This window comes from Hydra viridissima, unplaced genomic scaffold (assembly GCF_058129835.1).
Source record: "Hydra viridissima isolate aposymbiotic clone 2 unplaced genomic scaffold, HvirCarnegie_v1 scaffold_7, whole genome shotgun sequence".
NCBI lineage: Eukaryota > Metazoa > Cnidaria > Hydrozoa > Anthoathecata > Hydridae > Hydra > Hydra viridissima.
Window position 1 is genome coordinate 8,862,167 of NW_028324306.1, and position 21,545 is coordinate 8,883,711.

General features: G+C 28.1%; 2 long non-coding RNA genes across 3 annotated transcripts in view; one reads left to right on the top strand and one right to left on the bottom strand.

Moving 5' to 3' along the window:
* The window catches only part of LOC149886010 (uncharacterized), a 169,967-nt gene that overhangs the window by 86,773 nt on the left and 61,649 nt on the right, over positions 1-21,545 (bottom strand). The gene's annotated exons all lie outside the window — the stretch shown is intronic.
* On the top strand, positions 924-21,452 carry LOC149886016 (uncharacterized). 2 transcript variants are annotated; one of them, XR_016454180.1, is made up of 6 exons: positions 924-1,043; positions 1,166-1,255; positions 2,958-3,021; positions 5,411-5,472; positions 5,905-5,986; positions 20,571-21,452. It is a non-coding gene; the product is annotated as an uncharacterized LOC149886016 (long non-coding RNA). The 2 variants fall into 2 exon arrangements; XR_016454181.1 differs by lacking the exon at positions 20,571-21,452 and adding an exon at positions 16,196-16,322.

Here is a 21,545-nt window from a genome sequence, read left to right on the forward strand (position 1 = left end):
TTTAACATAAATATTATATTCTATGCAAATCTTTTAAAACAGTAGGTCAGATTATTACGTTGACTTTAATTATCCTGATTTACACATAATAGGTTCTTATTTAAAATATTAAACCTAGTTTTATGTTTGGTTTTTATTTGCATTTAAAAAAAAATTTCCTTTTATTTGTTACCAACTTGTAAACGTTTTTTTTTTCTTGCCCTTGGACAAGGTGGTGAAACTCATCTCCTGAAAACATATTTTTTTACAAGTTAAGACATCCTTACTAAGTTTAGGCAAGTTTATTTATTGATTAATGCTTAAATTAAGTTAAGCAATCATTTTTTAATTGATGTTTAAGAACATGTTCATTTTAAATTTAACCTAAATAAACTTTAAGTAAATCCAATTTTGCTAAAACTGTTTTACTTATTGTTTATCTGTCAACCGGCTAATTTGTGGATTTAAAAAAAGTTATTGATACAATATTTAGTAATACAATTAATTTTTAAATATTTTAAATGCCAACCCATAAAAGTATTGGTAAAAAGCTTGTCTTTGATATTGGCTGTAATTAGGTTCATTCCGCATACGGCTGGCTGAAATTTGGTCATAGTGGCTGTATTTTGGTCTAATTTATATACTTTTTGTTATCGTTGTTTTTTCAAACAATTTTCATTTACAATAAATGCTGTAATTATATCCTAAATGCTGAAAGATTTATCTTTCTAGAAATGCATAGTTTTCATATAGACCTTCTTGTTAATATGTCTGTAGAAACTATTTTGTAAAGATGCGGCTGGAATTTGCTCACTTTACCCTACGTATTCCACGTATATCATATAGAAGCCACTAAGTCCGGCAAACGAGAATAATGTTTTTCGGACTTTTTAGACCAATTTTTCGCCATCCAATCAAAATAGGGAGACTTTCCTGTATTTAACGGCTCGTCTAAAAAACCGCTTCATGGTGTAGATGTGTTTACATATAAACAGAAATCGGAGTAAAAAGTTAATCTTCCTGTAAATTAACGCAAAATATACATTTTGAACACATTTTTCGAAGTAAAAATTTAAAAATTACCATGTTTGATTGAAACCTAAATGTCATCTGTTAACAATGTGAATAACAATAAAGAACAATTTAGAAGTTAATTCCAAAAAATATATATTTATCTGATTTATAGTGTGAACAAAGAAAACTCATGCGATGCTGCATCAGAATCTTCTTTAATTAAAAAAGTAGCTGGTATGACTAACAAAGAGCAGCAGTTCAAGTAAATTTTTTTATGTTTGAATATTATAAGTACTATAATTGTATTTAAAAATAATAAAGTGGTATCCAACCAACTAACGAACTTGTTAAAATTAAAGTTTTCTATATATCATTGACAAAATTGGTCAACAAAAAATTTTTTTTCTTATCATAAATATGAGGTAATTTGAGTTCTATCTATACAAACTACTTCACACTTTGTTTGGAAAACAAACTTGATAAAATATATCATTGTATCTAAAAACATTTTTAATGATGATTATTGTTCCAATCAGCAGACATGCTGATTATTTAAAATGAATAATAGCAGTTTCAACAAGATAGGTATATTGACACCTGCCTATACAGCTCTCATAGTCAAACCTTTGATAAAAGAAAATGATATAAATGTAATGCTCTGGTCAGCTCAATTACCACATTTGAATCCAATTGAATTTGATTTGTAGAAGACTTACAAAGAGTTAATGAAGGTCCAACTAAGTGTATATTTTGATCGAATATTTGAAAATGTTAATAATTATTTTCTCTATCCATAGATATTTTAGAATCTTATAACCCAAAATGCTGTGGTTATGTGAATATACAGGGTGCAGAAAAAGTTCTAGCAATATTTTCAAAAATTTCAACAGCACAAAAGTACTGTATAAATAACAAAAATATTCAACTCAAGAAATAGCAAAGTTTGTTAGAACAATAAAATTAACAATAAACAAAAAAAAATCAAAACAAATGCTCAAAATTGCCTCCATCAGCCTCAATACATTTGTTTACATGCTTTGAAAAATTTTTGATGGTTTGCATTGTTCAACCATTATCTCATCTACAGTGGCGTATTGTGTTCCTGAGATTTTTTCCACTAGGATGGGTCAGATCTCTTTGCCCAAAAACCAGAAAATATCTCCTTGCAGACAGCAATTGTCAAATTGGCAGAGTGTGCCAGTGTCCAGTCTTGCTGAAGCATAAAACCTTCTGGGCTGAAGTGCCCAGGGTTCCAATACGTTGTGGAGGACTCACTGCTGGTAGCTAATGGCATTGATCTTGACATTTCTCTTGATGAAGACCAGCAGCATCTTCCCAGTGTTGCAGATCCCAGTCCTCACTATCACTGAGCTGGAAAATGACTGCTGCCAATGATTTTGCAATGATGAAGCAATCTTGTAACTCCGAAGTCTCAGCTTCTCCTTGACAATGTGATGGATTCCTTTCTCATCAACACTTTTAGATTTTTAGCCATCTTGCACATTGATGTCTCAGAGTTCTGATGAATTCGGCATCGCACCTTGTTAATGTTTTTTGGAGTGATAGCAGTGTTCTGATGGCTGCTTTAAGGACAGTCTGCAGTCCCACCTGTGTCCTTGTAATGTTTCATGATGTTATAGATGGTTTGCTGCTTGAACCCAGTCATTTTGTTTTTTTTGTCCTCATCTTGTGCAGTTCTACGATTGTAACACATTGTTTTTCATGATCCATAAGGTAATCACAATTGCCAGAACCTTTTCTGCACCCTAAATCCAAACATTCTAATGAGAATTGCTAAGCAAAATTTGCGCCAATTCAGAAATCTGTGCTTGAGCACTTTTTTGAAAATATATAGATGAACATTTGAGTATCCTAAAGTTTAAAAATGAATATTCATAGTTTTCTATGCATGCTGCTGATATAGAAATTAAATTTCCTAATTGTTTTTTTAATTTAATCTCTAGAGAAAAGAATGCACTTTTAGAGCAAAAGACAGCAAGCTTATTAAATGAAGCTGAAGTAGTTTTTGTAAGCTTTTAATATATTTGGTTTCAATTTTTTAAATCTGTTATTTTGCCACCTTTAACGGACTAGCTTAATATTCATGGTGTTAGCATGAGCTACATGAAATGCTAAAGCTAAGAGCCATACACAATGATGGAAGCTTACATCTTAATAGTTCAACCAAGAATCTCTAAGATACAAATACACCTGGATATTAAGTTATTTAGAAATGCAATCTATTTTTTGTTTAAATTTGATATTACATTTCAGAATTTATTAACTAATTTTAAAAAACAATTTTATTCAGTTTACCCTATACATTTACACAAAACCCCAAGAGCAAAAACCCACCAAAAACCAACTTACTGGGTTTTTACTCTGAAATATTTTATTTATAACATTTTCATTCATAAATTAGTTTTCATTAACACTAAAGATTTGATGCTGCTGAGAAATTATTTTAATGATAATAAAATAAAGAGTTTCATGTTATATAATTCTAAATTGAGACATTTTTTTTTACTTGAAGCAGTAATATTAAACTTAAAAATTTAAAACCTATCATCAAACAATTTACTCATCAGCATTTGTACATCTTGATCTTAAATATCTATAAATTTGTACAAGCATCTCAGCTTTTTCTGTTCCTAAATGATTTCTTATTTTGCTCCAAATAATGCCAAAAGATTAGAAATTTCTTTCATTGGATCCAGAACTAGCTGGACAAGTGTGCAAGTGCTGTAAAAACCTTGCAAAATTTTCCGGCAATTTTGAAGACTTAGATTCCTTCGTTTTTTTGATTCTGCACCACTTGGTGTTGTGCTTTTTACACTATCATTGAATTAATATGTAGGAAAAAAATTAGCATTGTTTAGTTTAAATGCATTGTAGCTAGGCATAAATTCAGGATAGATTTCATTCAACCATTCCTCAGCTCCATCTTCTTGGCTTCTACTAAATATTCTTCCTAATATTGAATTTATTGTTATATAAGTAAAGATATAAGATTAGAAAACTTAAATGTAAATTTTACCTACAGGGAACTCTGTTTTTTGTTTAAATTTGACAACACACATTATTCTAATTGTTTTACAATTTTGTAATATAATACTTTCATACTTTAGATCTGTTAATATGGCCAGAGAATGACATGGAAAGATTACTTTCATTACCCTCTTTAAAAGATTACCTTTGTACAGAGTCAATTTTTTATCATGTATTAGGCTTCGCCATTTCTTAACTGCTTCAGATAGTGTTGTATCATCTGCCTGCAACTACAACCAACAATAACTTAGTTTGTAATTAAGTAAATTAAGTTGGTAATATTATGTTGCCAGATATATGTAATTTTAATATGTCTATTATCATCAAATTTAATACATTCAGCAATTAACTAAACAAACTTAATTAACCTTATCTAATGCAGCACAAATAATTTTCAGTTGTGCTTCTCTCTGTATTGACTGATTGTCAATTAATCTTCCAATTGAAGGATCAATGATCTCTATATGCTCACCTCTAATGTTGACACACAGGGAGTAATTAGATATGAATGCCTTACTTTATACAAATATTGGTAACTTTGCACAACAATATATCAAAGATATTTTACTCTCTAGCAATTAAAAATTTGAACTACAAATGCAAATCACTTTAGAACTCGGTTTGTTCTAGTGTCAATACGAAACTTGTGTAAAACAGTTTTAAATATGTGATTTCTGGCAACATGAGTTGTTTTGTCTAAACATAGAAGTAGAAAAAAGTATACATTTCTTGCAACTTTTATCTATGCAGCAGATCAGAATTGAACTCAAATGTGAATAAACTGATTAAAGTGTTTATTGTATAATAAGTTTTTGAAGTATAATAAGTATTAAACCCATTGTTGATGTAAAAAATTAAAGATCAACAATCTTGTAAATAAAGTAACTTTTTGGTAGAAATTGGGGTAACTTTGCACAACGTTCAAAGTTAACTACTTTAAAAAAGAAGTTAGGAGATGAAAGTCTGTTAAACAATAAATTATCCTCTCACAACTATCCAAACATTATTGAAGCCTGAGAAGAAAATGAAACTATGCATCAAATTAGACTTTCAATGGGACTTTTGAACTGTGTTTTGTTAATTCTGATTTTTAATTTTAAAAGAGGAAGTCTTCAATTCTTTTTGCTCAGATTTACCCACATACAAAGGAACTTTTTTGTGTATTTTGTGTTTTTAATAAGGTTGCGTTCAGTATTCTTTCATCATAACATGCTTTTATTAAGCAAAGTAGTACTAAAACTGATGTTTTGTTTATAAAAAAAAATAACCTTAGCATTTTTAGTCCATCAAAAAGTAAGAAAAAACTTTGATCAAAAATATAAATTGGTATAGTTTTCAAAAATTATTTTCACTAAACGCATTTTTTTAGAGAGTTCATGAAAACTTACTTACAGACTTATCTGTCAGTGTGGCTGCTAAAAATTCTGATAGGTACGGTTTTAAAAGCTATATTTTCTCCTAAAATGATACTTTTATAAAACAATGTGTAGTAACACTCTTTTTATTCATTTTAAAGGGGAGTTTTGTATACTAAGTTCATTACTTTGAAATACAATTTCTTAAAATTGAGTTGACAAAAAATAAAGGCATGACTGTCATAAAATAGTAAAATCCCTTATGGATTGAAACTAAATTTTCCAGTATTTGTTGAGTGGTGTTACAAAACAACTTTTTTTTTAACAAAGTATTTTATTGTTTAATTGTTTGTGCTCATTTCTTCTGGAATTGCTCTTTAGCAGCTTATTTATTTACCAAATCTTTTTTACAATCCATGGTGGCAAAACAATCTATTATAATTTCATAGATTAGTATTATAGTTTTATCTATTATTATTGAATGATATTTTTATGTGTTTGTTGTTAGTCTGAATAAAGATTTCAAGGAAAATGATGCAATATCTAGCTCAAGTGGTGTTGCTTATAGTGTTTCAAAGTTTGAAAACCAGGTGATTTAAATTTTCTTTTGTTTCTTTTTGAATGTTATAAAGTACTGGTGAGTATGCTTATGAAGTTCTTTAAGATTATAACAGTTTTAATAATAAAAATGTGTACACTGGGTTCAAAGCAGAAACTTTTCGGCTTAGAAGGAGCAATAAACTTCCTTTCTGTATTTAAGAAACTAGATGGAACTAAATCTTACCATTTCACACTTTTAAGTTTAACAATTTATCAAAACTAATGAAGAAATCCTTCACATATATATTTATCATTATTTTATTGGGTCACCCTGAAAGTTTTATAATTTTCATAAGGATTTTATAGTTGTTACAAAACTACAAGTCCCAGAATGCTCTGAAAGCTGTAGGATATCCGACACAATGGAAATTGTAGTTTGCAACAACTGGAGGACAAGGAGTTTGACATGTTATTTTTAGGCCTTTAAAACAGTGATAAGCAATAGGGTATTTTGCTGCTTATCACTGAGAATCATAAATCACCTCCCTTGCGCTCTCCTCTACCTTCCCTTAATCTATATAACTTCATGATTCCCCAACTCCAGACTTAAGTTATCTGGCACTGTGCTACATATTCTTAGTAAAAAGCTAGGCCTGCCACCACCAAGCACCAAAGAGTTGCTCCACAAACAGAAAGACTGTAAGTATTCAATTAGCTTTGTTTCTCTGGAGAGAGAGAGTATTAGAAAATTAGTGATTGAAAAAGCTGTTAAACAAAAAGAAGAACTTAATGAATGTCTCAAGGGACGCTTTGTGTTTCTTAACAGAGTGAACTATTTTGCAATCAATGTTTAATTCTTTTTTGAAAAAAATGAAGCAGTTACCAAGAGATTGGCAGTAAAAGACGCCAAAACTAATCACACCAGCGAATTTCTCCAGGTCTCAGTAGAAAAGATTCTTAAAGAATATGAACTTAAAGAAGAACAAGTTCTTTCATGTTTGAAATATTGTCCAACTGACAATATTTCAAACATGATTTTGACAAATTCATAATGTTATTAGCGACTGCATAAGAGTTTATTGCATAACCAGAGTTCAGAACAGTTGTTTATTCAGAAATTATTTTCTTATAAATATTGTTTAAAGCACTAAGTGGTTGGATTATTTGTATCATAGTGATGAAATAGCAGATGTTAACATTTTACTACAGTTATTTGTTGTTACGAACAAATAACTGTAGTAAAACAAACAACTATTTGTTGTTAGAAATTGGTTACTTATGAAGGAGTCGGAGTCGGGAGTCGGAGTCGGTCCATGATAAAATCAAGGAGTCGGAGTCGGTCCATGATAAAATCAAGGAGTCGGAGTCAGAACAGCAGCTTACTGACTCCACAGCCCTGCTGCTAACTGTATATTTTGGCATATATCTACAGTTTTTTGGTCTTCTTACAAAGTTGTTTGTAACATTAAATTGTTTAATACATGTTTCATCAGAAAAAAGAACTTTAGACCAATTTTCTCCAGTCCAATTTTTGTAGCGCTGACAAAATGTTTTTCGATCTTTTAGGTTTTTTAATGATAAAAAAGGTTTTTTTGCTGGCTTGCATGCCTTCATTTTGAAATCAACCGAAAGCCTTCTTCTAACTGTTCGGTCACTTACTTTTTTCTCAATAAAAATTTCTTTTGAAATCTCATGTGCAGATAGCCGTGGATTTGCATGGCTGATCCGGCCAATAAGTTTGTCAGTTCTTGAGGTGATTGCTCTGGGCCTGCCTGATCTCATCTTTGAAGTAAAATTTAATTGGGGCTCTTCTTTATGCCTTTTTAAAGTTCTACTTACAGTTGATAATGAACAACCAAGCTTTTGAGATATTTCTCTTTGAACTAAACCTTGTTCATATAATGCAGCAATAATTCCTCTTTTTTTAGGTGAAAGTTCTGGCATAATATAGCTGATAAATTTTTATACTAAAAATAATAAACGATAACAGTAAAATAAATAAAAAAATAAATAAGTTCTAAGTATTTTTTTAAACAACATTCTCTTTAAAAATATACCTCAAACCTTCAAAATTTATACTTTAGATCAAAAATAAATTTTTTTGGTCGTTAAATGTTTTGTTCCAAGACTTTTGGCCACCACTGTACACATATAGTTATAGTGCATTCCAAAAATGAGGAGAGTGACCATTGACAAAATAATTTAATGAATATAATACAAGTATCAATAAATTACAACCTTAAAAGTTATAAATTACAACCTTTAACTTAAATGCATGACTACATTGTAGTGTACATATATATACTAAAAATACCAAAAGTATCTCAAAAATCTAATGCAAATAAAATACGAAATCAAAAACAATTTATTAAATTAAAAAATAAAAACAATTTATTATTTATGGGAATCATTTCTATGCCAATTACATATACCAAATGTAATTCCTCCAATCAGCAGCTATTGAATGCATAAATATAGACAATCTTGTTATAAAATTGTTATTATTAGGAAAGAAAATTACTTAAGACACAAGTAAAATTAACCTAAATAAGTTTAATATTTCAATTAATACCTCATATAAAACTATGTATGAAATAAGCATATTAATTTTGTTAGAAATAATAGAAGAAAAAAGACTTAGTACAGATTTCAACAAATTAAATTATAACAAGTGAAGCAAGGGTGAAACAACAAAACCATCATCAACTTGTTGAATACACATACCTGAGAATTCTGTCATCTAAAATTGCAATGTGATTAACTTTATCTCAGTGTGATACTAAATGTGATTCTTAACAGACTTGAACCACACAGGTTTTTTTTAAAATTAAAACCTTGCAAAAGACACAGAATTGGCAAAAATGATACTTTGCAACTTTTAAACAAAGGTAAACCATTGATATTCAATTGCCCATAAGGAGCTAAAAATTTTGCAATTTTATCATAAACATGATTTAATATTTGTTAAACTAATTGCTGAACCAAAATAAAAATAATCACGACCTGCTCGATATGCAACTATAAAATTATGTTGAGTTTTTTAAATAGGCAAATCAAGATAAAACAGACAGAGAATACACAATAAAGATGACAAAGAAGTCAGATTAACACTAAACTGAACAGCCCAATCAGCTAATAGGGTAGTCAAATCTGATGAAAATGTTTCATCATCATCATTTCTAAAGTTTTAAATATGACCAAGTTCAGTTTCAACATTAACATTGTTATCTGAAAATATATTAACAACAGTTCCAAAAACTGAATCATAATTATCAACAACTTTTTCACTTATAGCAGGAAAATTGTCTTTTGTAGATATGTATGAGGGGGTATAAGTTATCTCACCAAATGAGTTTTGTAGATTAAATATTTCACAACTGATATCTTCATTAAATATTTGTTGCAAGCTTTTTAAAATAACTCTAACTATATATGTAACAGGAACAATACATTATCCTGAAGTTAAGATAGAAAAATTTCATGATTTTGTAAATGACAATAGATTACAACAAGATCACTTAAAATGAGTTTAAAACTAACTTAAGTTAGATAAGATTATTTTAATGACAAGTAATAATAAAGGAGCATATAATAATAAAAACAAAGATAAGTTAATAACAGCAAAAACAACAACAAAAATAAACATAAAAACAATATATATATTGTTATTATCTTTTCTTTGTTGTTGTTATGCTATTATTTTGTTTTTATTTTTATATATATATACACCTTGTACAGAAAGTTTAAACGCACTTGTTTTTTTGTAAATTATGGTAAGTTTGGACTGGTGCAAAGAGAAAATCTGATGATGGGTCTTCATTTTTTGTTGTTTTTTTTTCTTAGCCAATTATTAATTAAGAAAAAAACACAACTTTTAAAGAAAAAAAAACAAAATCTTTTCTGAAATGTAATATGAAACACAAGAAATCAAAAAATTGATGAGAAGAAAGTGCAATAAAGTTTAAACGCACTTAGTAATTTTTTGTCATGGAAATATGTTAATATGGGATATGACCCCCGTTGTTTTTGATACATGCTTGTAATCGGCTTGGCATTGATTCAATAAGATTTTCAATCATCTTCATTGGAATTTCAAGCCACAATTTTGTTAGTTCTTTTTTAAGCATTTCGTGACTTGTTATTTGCTTTTTTGTTAGTTGATAATCCATCCAGCTCCATAAATTTTCGATCGGGTTTAAGTCAGGTGATCGTGCTGGCCAAGTCATGAGTCGAATATTACTTTCAACGAAATAATTGGTAATTGAATGTGCTGTATGACATGGAGCATTGTCTTGTTGAAATAACCAGTTTTGATCAGCCTGGAACAAATCGCAACTAGGGATAAGTGAATTTTCCAAAATGTCACGATACCCATACTGGTTCAATCTTCCTTCGTATATTTTATGACAGCCAACGCCTGAGCCTGATATGCATCCCCATATGCCGACAGAGCCACCACCTTTTTGAATACGGCCGTGTATGTGTTGCTTCAAATATTTTTCCGTATTTTTGCGACGAACAAATCTTTTGTTTTTTCTGTTAATAATTTCAAAATTCGACTTATCACTAAAGATAATTATTTTCCATTGTTCCACTGAATAATTTAAACGCTCTTTGCACCATTTTTTGGGTGCACAATACGAGGTTTATCATTGACACTACCAGTCGATAAGTAATTTTTTATTGTTGTACGAATGCTAAATTCAGAAATATTCAAATGTTTGCCAATTTGTCAATTGCTCATTTTCATTTTATGCATGCCAATGACTTGCCATTTGATTTTTGATGAGACAGCTCTTTTACCCATGAAAATATGATCTTTTGACAAAGTTTTATCAGTTGAAAATGGCTGAAGGTTGAATCAAATCGTAGACGCAGTTTTTTTTGCAAAATAAAATAAGAATAAAGATGCAAGTACAATATGCTAACGATAGCAGGCTTTTGAGTGATGTAAATGCGAAAGACTGGAAAAAAAAATTAATCAAGTAACTAGAGTTACGAGTTTTCCAACCAAAGTGCGTTTAAACTTTATTTCAAAAAATTGAAAGGACTTAATTGCTCCGTTAATTTTCTCATCACCCTCCACCTTTTTTATGGTGTCCTTATATTTTCTTTTTCTCTAAATCGATAAATTAAACCATTAGTAAAAATAAACAAAAAATTCTGACCATATCTCATCAATTTATCGGGTTATCATTTCTTAAAAGAATTATAGATGTTAAAAAAACAAGTGCGTTTAAACTTTCTGTACAAGGTGCATATATATATATATATATATATATATATATATATATATATATATATATATATATATATATATATATATATATATATATATATATATATATATATATATATATATATATATATATATATATATATATATATATATATATATATATATATATATAAATAATATAAAAAGATGTTTATTTAAAAACTTCATTATCTTACTGTAATTGTGATTAAAACTTTATCTTCTAACCTTTGAATAGCCTTTTCTTTAACCATTTCTGTTTTATTGTTAAATCAATATCTTGCATGAATGTTATTCAAACTGTTTAACATAAAAACATAGCTAACCTTTATACAAAATAACTGTAATGATGTGTGCTAACATATGTGAAATTTACATTATTTACATCATACGACATCTAAACTTTTTACAGTAGCATTTACTACATCAAGAGTTAGGATGTAGCAATTGCAATTCTAATTACATCATAATTATTCGTTTTAAAAAAAAAGCAACATTTTTTTAATAGCAAACGTACATTTGCTATTATTATTACAATACGTGTTGTAATAATAACATAATAAAAAAACAACAGCAAAAGCAAGAAATTTGCAAAATATATCTTGTAAGCATTTGGCTTCGCGTCTATAAAATCATAATGGATGACGCAGAAAATATTCAAAATAATGATGATTATGGCAAAACGACATTCGGCCAAAACTCTGTAGCCGCCACAATCGGGCCATTGTTGGCCCATTATCAAATGCCATCGCAATGGTGTACGACTACTCGCCAGAAGCATGCCAGACTCAGGCCAGTACTGGCCCGTTACTAATCTTGTCGTCACGGCGTGCGATGATTCGCCGGAATTCTGGCCCAGTGTCTTAGGCTGTCTGGGTATTGAGAGCATAGGTGTAAATGTCTTGAGGTCTATTAATATTTACTCAATACTTACAAAAATGAAGGCATTTTTTTGAGGAGGATAGTCACATAAGATAAAGTGTGGGTCTATCATTATGAGCCAGAATCAAAAAGACAGAGCATATAGTTGAAATACCCTGGATTGCTAGTTACAAAGAAATTCAAGACTCAGTCATTTAGGAAAGATAATGCTAACCTTTTTTTTGGACCAAAGAGGTCCTATGCTTGAAGATTACCTGGAACAGGGGCATATGATTGACAATTCAAGATACAGTGATTTAGTGGCCAGTAAGCTAAAGCCAGCGATTCACACCAAATGAGGCCTATTATTGAATATAGTTTTGTTGCTACATGATAATATATCCCCAATCCCTTTACAGTTCCTGACACCCTTCAAACTGTTAACCCTTCATACCAATAATGAACTTTTAGCATATATATATATATATATATATATATATATATATATATATATATATATATATATATATATATATATATATATATATATATATATATATATATATATCATCAAATGAACTTATATTTTAAAAAAATGCTACTCCACCTTATGAAGGGGCTTTAAAAAAAAAGCAGGTTATAAATGTAAACTCAATTACTAAACTCAAGTTGCCATGACTAAAAATACAAAATGCAAGCATAATATCATATGGTTTAGCCCTCCATTCAGTCAGAACGTGGAAACAAAAAACAAAACCGTTTACTTGCATTAGTTGACCTTCACTTTCATGTAAATCACAAATTGCACAAAATATTCAATAAAAATTCAATCAAGGTAAGTTATATCTGCAAGCGAAACATAAAATCATAAGTTATAGCTGCATGCGAAACATAAAATTAGTTCACACAACCACATCTTACAAAGCCAAAGAAGTATATTAACAAACACCTGCAACTGTATCACCAAAACCGATTGTCCATTAAAAATCAATGTTTGTTAAGTAATATTGTTTGTCAAGCTATTTTATTTTCCGAAAATCCTGAACTCAAAGAAAAAGGTTATTTTGGCATTAGTGAGACACCATTCAAGCTAAGATACGCAAACCATTTAAAATCTTTTAATACAGTCAGGTATAAGAATGATACCAAGCTTTCGAAAGGAAATTTGGAACTTCAAATAGAAAACCATTACAACTATAGTAAACTGGAGAGTTGTAAAGCGCTGCAAACCTAACAACCAAGAAATCTAGACCTATAATCTTTGCCTTAACAAGAAGTTTGAAATTTTATCACACAAAGGACACAACCTGCTCAACAAATAGTGCTGACATTATGATAAATTCCTCCTATCCTCTTTTGATACTGAAGACTAAATGATTGTGTCTTTTGTTCATTACATCAGAATTCATTCTATCATAAATTTGTTTCTTTTTTAAACGATTTTTTACGTTTTTAATTTGTAATTAATAGTTGATGATTGCCGTAAGGCACAAAACTTCAAGTACTATTTTTCCATTTAAATAACATATATACATATCGCTCTATTATTATAATATTGAGCACTCTTTTGCATACAAGAGCTTTGTATTATTTTAATATAATACATAACCAATTAATGTAACCAATCAATATATACATACATACATACATACATACATACATACATACATACATACATACATACATACATACATACATACATACATACATACATACATACATACATACATACATACATACATACATACATACATACATACATACATACATACATACATACATACATACATACATACATACATACATACATACATACATACATACATACATACATACATACATACATACATACATACATACATACATACATACATACATACATACATACATACATACATACATATATATATATATATATATATAAAAGCTCATTTGACTGACAAGAAAAAGGATGATAGAGTAAAACTCATTTGACTGACAAGAAAAAGGATGATAGAGATTGGTTAGAAGAACATGGGTATTTGCCTGGTGACCTAAATAGAGCAAAGGGACCTCTGATTTTCTACAGACTGATGAGTCACCAATTGACCTGTTCCCTGAGTCAAATAGGCTAAATTTTTGAATAAACACTGCACATAAAACTAAAATTACGCCTGCCCAAAGACAAACATACATATATGTATACATTACAGTGTGTCACAGTTAAAAATATTTTTGGTTGAATTCTAACAACCTGGAATAGTTAACCCTTTAGAAGAAAATGAGCTTAAGCCCAAAAATAGGATAATAGCACCATTTTTAAGGTTCTAAAAATTGTTCTCAAAAGTACCCATTTTTCCAAACAAAAAGCAGGGATCTTAAGAATTAAGCTGAAATCCAAAATTTTGTTTTCTATACACTCCAAATGATCCATCTTTTTATAAGTGGTCAGCAAGTTTGTTAAAAAGTACATGGATGAGACCAGAAAGAAATTGTCAAAATATAGTTGGAAATTCATCGATATATAAATTAAATAATCTCTCTCAATTTCCACCAAATGCAAATACATCTTAGCCATAAAGAGACTTTTACAATGAGTATTAATTTTAGCAATAAAGATATACTTTAGCTTTTAATGAACATTTTATTGGTCCCTACTTCTATAAATGACTAACAGGGTATCCTGTCACTTTAGTGTCAACAAAATCTTATACAAGTTTGACTGCCTGTTCAGTGCCTGTTCAAATAAAGTTTCAAAATTGGTTGACAAAGCCCCAGAAATGTGCAGGACAGTTAGCCAAATATTATTTATGTTCTTATTTAAATTCTTGCCAACCAAGTGTGACAAACTAGGTAATTTTTCCTGGGTGTAGTCCAGATCTTTCAGGAAAATAAGTTCTGTGTAGAAGCTGTGTAGAAGCTGTGTAGAAACTTGTTAGGAGAGTAAATCTTTTACTACTTTCTCCCTTAATCATCAGCAAATTCTTAATCTGTGACACATAATGGAGCCAAGGATTGATCCAAATATCACATGTCTCTCAATTGAAATCAATATTCCTTTAATCCCTTCTAATATTCATTCAGCTCCTGAATCATAGGGTTCTACAAATTCTCTATACAAGACCATATGTATGATTTAATGTCTTTTAAAGGTACAGAAGAAAAGGCAGATGATTTCAGAAACCACACGGTATAGAATAGAGAAATAAATTCTGAAATCCTTCTTATCTTTTTCTTTAAACTAACTATCAGCTGGTACAGTGATTGGTTAAAATGTGTTTTCATATAATATAAAGATTTTGTCATTAAAGTGTATGAGAAATAGATCCTTGAGCATCAATATTAAAGTTTACATTTGGACACAAGTAGGTGAGTGTAAGCTGCACTAGTTTTTTGTAATCACCTCTTCAAAAGACTTTAAAGCTCAAGCTGCTTTTCTAAAATTTTTCCTTTAATTACAACATTATCAAACTTAACAAACTTTGACTTAATCATAGAATCCTTTGTTGCACTCCAATTGAATACCACTGGAGAAGACCTACTCTTGCCCACTTTTTCTAGTTTTGAGAAAAGTAAAATTTTGTGTTTAAAAGACTTCAGTAGTCAATATTAAACATTTTAAATACCTTGATGTTAAACATTTTAAATACCTTTATGAATTAAACACAAAAACAAAAATTTGTAAAATTAGACATTTGGTTTTTCCTGTTGAGTCTTCAATTCGTTAAAACTTTATAAAATAAGACATTCTCATATAAACAAAGTTTCTAATTTGACTTTCTTTCAAGTGAAAGGCATGATTAACATGTTCATTATAAAGATATGTAAACTTCACTTTTTATTATTATTTAAAATCACTTTTTATTATTTCAATAATTTGTTATTGAAATAATAAAAAGTGGTTTTAAAGTTTTTCTAACGCAAATGAAAAACAGTTTCCATTTCTTGAAGCATGTTTTTTAAGAAAGAATCAGGAATCAGTATTAAATAAGTTATTTTCACTTGGTGTCAAACTTAAAAGAACTTGAATACATTTTTGACAAATTTTAACTTTCTTTATCAAATAATCAGCAATTGATTTAAAAACCTCTATAACTGAGTGTGAGAAAACTAAATCACTTGAAAATTTGGTAATACACAAAGTTCTAATTTTTTTTTGCAGATGGCTGTTTGAAAATCACTTGTTCACTTATAGAGATTTGGTTTTGAAATACAATGTTGGTAATTAAGTCAATTAAAATTGCAGCAGAGAAAGGTTCTAGGTTCCCAAAAGATTTTTCAAGAAACATTAAAATTGTGTTTTAATGAAAAAACTCTTCTTAACATTTTGAAAGCTTATGGACTGCAATAATTCTCAAAGCTAAAAGTTTCTCTTTAACAGTCCAATATTTTCCTTTTTTTAACACAGTTATTCATATGTAATTAACTTTCAAAAAGCTGTAGTTGTGCGTTTGTTTAAATTTTTTTAGATAAATAGTTCTATTGAACCATCACACTTTTTAAAGACTTTTTGCTTTAACTTTAGTTTCTCTAACTTTTTTGAAGTTGAAAAATCTTTACTTGAGATAACAAATACTTATTTTGAAAAGAGGTTTTGACTGATGTTACATTACTTGTTGACTCCTTTTTTTTGGTATTTTGTTATTTTCTCTTTAAATTTAAGAAAGCTGGTTGATTATGAAAATTAAAAATTGTTGGGTACAGCAGTGCTCTTTTACTAGCATTATTGGCAAGATACTATTATGAAGAATAAAAATGTTCACTGTAAATAGTATAATTAAGATTAAATTCTTTGCAAGATTTTCTATCAAAATCTTGATGAAGACAATTACAAACCCAAAATTTAATCTAAAATATAGATTAAACCTAATTAATAACCTTTTCCATCCAAAATCTAAGTATTTGTAGGCAAAGTTTTTGTCAGCTTCTACAAATTGTTAAAAAGTAAATTGACTTTAGTGACAAGTTTTACATTTTTATCTTCCTCCATTACTCTGATTGCTTCAGTTTGTTTTTTTTTTTTTTCTTTAACTAAACTAAAACAAACAAATTAAAATAAAGTTTTTGTAACTTTTTGTGGCATTCTGAACCAAAAAGAAAAAAAATATTTAAGTATTTTCAAGAGAAAGAATTATCCGTATTCTAGTTTTTTAAATTATCTATATAAAAAAAGTGCTAACTTGCCTTGTTTGCACAAATTATATTTTAAAAGAAATGTTAAATTTTCTAACTGTATGACACTTTTGCCTTAACTTGGTTTTAAATGTTATAAAATATAAAACAAAAAACAAACAATTCTATTGAAAATTCATAGCTATTCAATAAACTTATTTAAAAATAATTTTTCCATAAACAATTTAAAATATTTTATGGTAATTAAGCAAATATCTTCCTAATTATTAAGATTTTTAAAAGTAGATTCAAATTCAATAACTTGCCAACTTCAAAATTATATATCTTTACTTAGAATATAGATAGAAACATAATTTTATTTTATTTGTCCAGATTTTTACTTTTGGATACCAAAAGTGATTATATTGCTTTTTAAGTATATATATATATATATATATATATATATATATATATATATATATATATATATATATATATATATATATATATATATATATATATATATATATATGTATATATATATATATATATATATATACATACATACATATGTATGTATGTAATTATATAAGTTAGAGGTATAATTTCATTTTGAAAGTATATAAAATGCATGAATGATTTACTGTTAATATGCTCTATTTTTTAATTAAATTTAAAACACAGTGGGTGGCCATCACATTAGGACTTGTGGCAACTTTGTAAATATTGTGTAAGGATAAATTTTGAAACAAGAAATTAATGATGCAATTCAAAACTTGTACTCTCATTCACAAAGTATTATTTGATAAAAAATAAACAAAAAAATTTCAGCATTCTGAATATTAATTAGTTATTATAACAATATACTTAAGACATTAAAATTTTCCAAAACTGCCATTATTTGCAATAACAACACCAATGCACTGTGGCATGCTTCGATTGATTTTTTTTATATTTTTCTTTCAACTCTAGATCATGTACCAGATCCAAATAATATTTTGCATGAGTTCTTGCTTGTTAGTTTTAATTTCTTTTCCAATCTCTTGCTTTAGCAGCTGAGATCAAATGAGTTGCATGGCCATGGCAATATATCAATTTTCATGGCAATACATCAATTTTTTCTGTTTCAAGTAAACCATGCCACTTTTTTCTGTATGGGAAGTTTCAACATTTTGCATAAATATAAAGGTCTTTAAATTTTTTGACCGATCTGCCATAAGAGGATGCAACTATTTTTTTTTTCCTTTTCTTTTTAGTTTACAATTGTTAATCGTAATACAACAATATATTTAGTTTACAATTATTAATCGTAATACATAAACTTGTTATCTGAAACAAGATCTAAAAGATCTTGTTGTCAGAACTATATAAAATATATCAAATGTGTATATATATAATAAAGTAAAAATACAATCGATTTAATAACTAGTAACAATATAGAATTAACAAAAACTGAAAATAATTTTACAAATTATCCAGAGTGAAATAATTTTTCATTTCAAAAATATTTATATTTATTGCCAGTAGAAAGAATATAGTTTTTAAATTTAGTTTTAAAAACTGAAAATGAAATTGACAAATCAAAATTTGGAACAACAATTTTGTTCCACAAATATGGTGCTCGATAGTTTATGCAAAATTGATTAAACTTTGTTTGACAAAAGGGTTCAAGTAATAAATTATTATTTCGTAAAGGATATTTGGTTATAGTTTTATGGGTAAAAAGATCTTTAAAAATCAACAATGGTTGTTCATTTTTACAACAAAACATAAAACATAAAATATTATAGGCATTAAGTTCGTAGACGTTGAGTGCTTTAACGCTTTTAAATAAAATATTTGAATGAGAGAAATGATTTTCAAAACATATTATACGCATTGCATGTTTCTGATGACGGTAAAGATTTTGCAACTTACTTTTAGAAGTACTTCCCCAAACAATATTTGCATAATTTAAATAGCTATGAATAAATGAGTAGCAGAGTTGAATTAAATTTTCTTTACTTAGATAGTATCTGACTTTATATAAATAACTTCCATGTCATATTTTCATCAATGTAAATGCCTAAAAATCTTGTGACCGACTCCTTTTTTATTTCAATTTTATCAATAAAAAGTTTAGGTAAATACTTGGTAAAAAACACTTTTTTGCGAGAGAGTGGAAAAGGATCCATTTTGTTTTGTCAATGTTTAAGGTTAATTTGTTGCACTTAAACCAGTTGGAGATGTGATTGAGTTCTTTATTCATATTTGAAAAAAGCTCATAAATGTCACTGTTTGACAGAAATAAATTAGTATCGTCGGCAAACATGATACTCATAAGGTTAGAAGCTTTATTTAAATCATTTATATAGACTAGAAACAAAAGTGGACCTAGAATAGAACTAGGTCCTGTGAAACACCAAATTTTATGTCAATTAATTTTTTATTTTGAAGATAATAACCATAGGAAACAAATTGTTTTCTATTTGTCAAGTAACTTTTATACCATTTTATCAATTTGCCATTAATTCTGTAAAATTTGAGCTTTTTAAGTAGAATTTTGTGATTGACCATGTCGAATGCTTTTGATAGGTCAATGAAAATACCTAGTGTATATTGTGATCTACCAAATGAATTGGAGATTTCACGAATGAACTGTGTTATGACTTGTTCAGTTGAACAACTTTTTTTAAAACCGAATTGATTTTTATATAGAAGTTTATTTAGATTAAGATAATTGTATGTTCTATTGTATATAATTCTTTCTAAAATTTTCGAAAAGGTTGAAAGAACTGAGATAGGGCGATAATTACTAATATTTGATTTTTTTCCTTCTTTGTAAATTGGAGTAACTTTAGCTATTTTTATTTGGTTGGGGAAAATACCTTGCTGCATAGATGCCCTGAAGACTTTATAAAGAATACATTTTAAATTTTCAAAGCAATCTATAACTATGTTACCATTTATTTCGTCCGCATCCGTAGCTTTGTTTCTTTTGAGAGATTTGTAAGCTCTTTCAAACTCATCAAAAGATAAGTCAGAATATAAATTATCTACAAAAAACTAATTGTTTATAGGCTCTAGGAAATCACTAAACTTTTTTTCCGTAATAGGAATCTTACTTGCCAATTTAGTTCCTATATCAATGAAATATTTATTAAACTCGTTTGCAATTTTGCTTGGTTCATATATATTTGTTTTATTTATTTTAATTTTTTTAGGGAGTGAATTTGAATTTGTTTTTTGTTTTCCTGTTATTTCTTTCAACGTTCTCCAAGTAATTTTTGAGTCGTTTTTAAATTTACTAATTAAATTTGAATAATAATTTTTTTTTAGTTTTTTACAAATTTATTAAAATAAATGTTGGTGATTTTTATATTTTTGATGGTTTTCATCTGATTTTGTTTTTAAATATTTTATATACAGTTTCTGTTTGATTTTAGAGGATTTTCTAAGTCCTTTGGTAATCCATGGACTATTCAAGGTTTTTTATTTTTGTTATTTATTCACAAAGTGGAAAGTTTGCATTGTATATTAAGAAGAACGTATCAAAGAATTTATTATATATTGTATTTGCGTCATCACTAAAGTTAATATGTTTCCAATGCAGAAGTGATAATTGGTATTAAAAGGATTTCATATTGTTCTCGTTGAAGACAAATTTTTTAATTACATTTTGTCTTTCATGTTTATTAGAGGATACAATATGGGTTGTTAGAAAAATGGGAAAATGATTGGATATGTCAGTTTTTATAATTCCTTTTTGTAATTTCTTATTATAAGTATTTGTGGTAAAAATATTATCAATCAACGTCATTGAATTTTCGGTTATTCTAGTAGGGCGATTGATTAAAGGAAGAGCTCCTGCCATAAATATTTCATCATAAAAACTTTTTACTTTTTTATCTTTGCTATAAATTAAACAGTTTATGTTGAAATCTTCAATTATTAAAGTAATTTTGTTTTCTTTGCTACCTTTCTGAATGATATTTTGCCGTAAAAAGAAACTAAGATTTTCAGACGCACCATCAGGCGGTCTATAACAGCAGCTTAATAGAATTTTTTTTTTTTTATTGGTTAAAATTTCAATAGTTACGATTTCTTTATTGCCGTCAGAAACGCACATATCATTCCTAATATTATAATCAATGTGTTCCTTCATGTAAATCAGAACTCCTCCACCCCGTTTATTTGTTTGTCTTTCTTACAAGATTGTTTCAAAACCTGGAAGATGGAAAATAGAATTATTTTTAAAGTCATTCAAAAAAATCCATGTTTCTGTTAAACAAATTATATTAAAATTATTTTCAGTTTCATCTAAAAAATCACAAAACTTTTCAAAATTTTTATTAAGACTTCTAATATTTATGTGAAGGATTCTGATTTTTTGATTTTCAGTGCCATTTTTATTAAGAAAT